Source organism: Lissotriton helveticus, chromosome 6 (genome assembly GCF_964261635.1).
Source record: "Lissotriton helveticus chromosome 6, aLisHel1.1, whole genome shotgun sequence".
Lineage (NCBI taxonomy): Eukaryota > Metazoa > Chordata > Amphibia > Caudata > Salamandridae > Lissotriton > Lissotriton helveticus.
The window spans coordinates 622,539,731-622,542,385 of NC_136067.1; the positions used below are offsets into that span (position 1 = coordinate 622,539,731).

At 56.4% G+C, this 2,655-nt stretch overlaps 1 pseudogene; it reads right to left on the reverse strand.

The window, feature by feature from the left end:
• Window positions 1–1,522: 1,522 nt before the first annotated feature.
• On the reverse strand, window positions 1,523–1,594 carry LOC144765458 (small nucleolar RNA SNORA17; annotated as a pseudogene).
• Between the last annotated feature and the right edge of the window lie 1,061 nt (window positions 1,595–2,655).

Genomic DNA, 2,655 nt, shown 5'->3' on the forward strand with positions numbered 1-2,655 from the left:
GGAGATCAAGGGGAACGCTGGGTGGTAGGACATTTGTTCCGGCATGGAGATCCCACGCAAAAAATGTATGGAAAAGTGTTTTTTTTAACCTAAATTTAAGGTTTGCAGGGATTTTTTATGGGTAGGAAAACATTGGGGGACCCACGCATGCCATACCTCCCTGGACTCCCCCGGGTGTCTAAAAACCCAGATGTCCCCACTAGCAAAAGCTGGAGGTTTTGACATAGGCGACTTCAACATTGACTCTGTCAAACCCACCAGCTTTTGAAAGTGTGGTCATCTGGGTTTTTGGCCCCGTGCTAGATGGACATCTAGGGAAACCTACCAAACCCACACATTTCTACAAAGTAGACACCCGGGGGCTTTTAAGGAGCTATGGCTTGCGTGGATCCCCCAATCCCTTGAATCCCTTGCAAACCTAATTTTTTGCTGAAAAAAAACGTTTTTATCACACCTTTATGTGTGGGAATGCGTGGCACCACTGGGCTCACACAAATTTCCTCCCGCCCAGTGCCCCCCCAGGTCTCCTGATAAAAATGGTACCTCACTTGCGTGGGTGGCTCAAGGACCCACGACAGGCAAGGGCCCCAAACCTAAGGAGGCAACATCAAAATAACCTATCACTAACCAACCTGGTTTTGCAAGGGGGTTCCCATGAGTTTTTGGCCCGGGGCCCGGTGGCCATGTAGGGAAACCTACCTAACCCACACATTTCTGGAAACTAGACACCCGGGGGAGTCCAGCGAGGCCTGGCATGCAGAAAGGCAGCATGGGCTGCCCGAAACTGGCACGCCAATGCACCCCCCCCCACCACCATTACAGACTTTCTGCCCCCCCCTGGGGGACAGATGGGGGCAGTAGCCCCCAATCTGCCCTCCCCCGGGGACAGAAAGCCCACTATGCACCAGGGATTTTTTTTGTGTGCACTTGTTTTTAGGGTGGGGCTGCCCGAAACGGGCACGCCAATGCTCCCACCCCCACCACCATTACAGACTTTCTGCCCCCCCTAGGGGACAGATGGGGGCAGTAGCCCCCAATTTGCCCCCCGGGGGGGCAGAAAGCCCACTAGACGCCAGGGATTTTTTTGCGGGCAAATTTGAATTTGGATGGGCTGCCCAAAACGGGCATGCCTATGCCCCCATCCCCTCCCCCACAAAAATAACAGCCTTCCTGCCCCCCATGGGGGCTGATGGGGCAGTAGCCTACAATATGCCCCCCTGGGGGGGGCAAAAAGCCCACTAGACATCAGGGATTTTTTTAGGCAAATTTTTATTAGGGTGGGGGCATTGGCATGCCAATCTTGGGCAGACCCCACCCGTATCAAAATTTGCCCCAAAAACTCCCTGGCGTCTAGTGGACTTTCTGACACCCCTGGGGGTAGATGGGGGCATTACACTCAATCTGCCCTGCCGGGCGGGGCAAAAAGCCCACTAGATGCCAGGGATTTTTTGGGGGGGCAAATTTGAAATAGGGTGGGGCTGCCCAAAACTGGCATGCCCATGCCAACCCCCTCCCCCGCTAAAATTACAGCCTTCCTGCCCCTCCCGGGGACAGATGGGGCAGTAGCCCAATCTGCCCCCCCTGGGGGGGCAAAAAACCCACCAGACACACGGTATTTTTGGGCACATTTGTCTTAGGGTGGAGGCTGCCCAAAATGGGCATGCCAATGCCCCCACCCCCCACCCGCAACAATGACAGCGTTTCTACCCCCCCCTGGAGGGAGGATGGGGCAGTAGCCCCGAATCTGCCCCCCCGGGGGGCAAAAAGCCCACTGGACGCCAACGATTATGCTGGCTTTTTTATGTGTAGGGGTGGGGGCTGCCCAAAATGGGCATACCAATGCCCCCTCCCCCCCAAAAAAATAGCCACAATGTTTCTGCCCCCCTTGGGGGCATATCGGGGCAACCCCAGCCCCGAAATCTTCCCCCCAGGGCAGCAGAAAGCCGACTAGGCACGGATTTCTTTTTAGCAATATGCCTACCAGTGGATTTTTGGCCCTAGCGCAGGAGGGCGATCCCCAAGCAGGGATCCACCCACTAGACACCAGGGAGGGGTGGGGAGCGGCCCCTTGGGCAAGGGCCTTCACTTCCCCCATAAATACATTTATAGTATTTAGTCTTTGGGGCAATAGCCCCCCTACAGCCTTTCTGCCCCCCCTGGGGGGCACATGGGAGCAGTAGCCCCCAATTTGCCCCCCCGGGGGGGCAGAAAGCCCACTATGCACCAGGGATTTTATTTTGTGCACTTTTTTTTAGGGTGGGGCTGCCCGAAACTGGCACGCCAATGCACCCACCCTCCCACCACCATTACAGACTTTCTGCCCTCCCTGGGGGACAGATGGGGGCAGTAGCCCCAAATCTGCCCCCCCGGGGGGCAGAAAGCCCACTATGCGGCAGGGATTTTTTTGTGTGCACTTGTTTTTTAGGGTGGGGGCTGCCCGAAACGGGCACGCCAATGCCCCCACCCCCGCCACCATTACAGACTGGCAGAAAGGCTGTAGGGGGGCTATTGCCCCAAAGACTAAATACTATAAATTTATTTATGGGGGGAGTGAAGGCCCTTGCCCAAGGGGCCGCTCCCCCCTCCCTGGTGTCTAGTGGGTGGATCCCTGCTTGGGGATCGCCCTCCTGGGGCGATCTCCAAGCAGGGATCCAC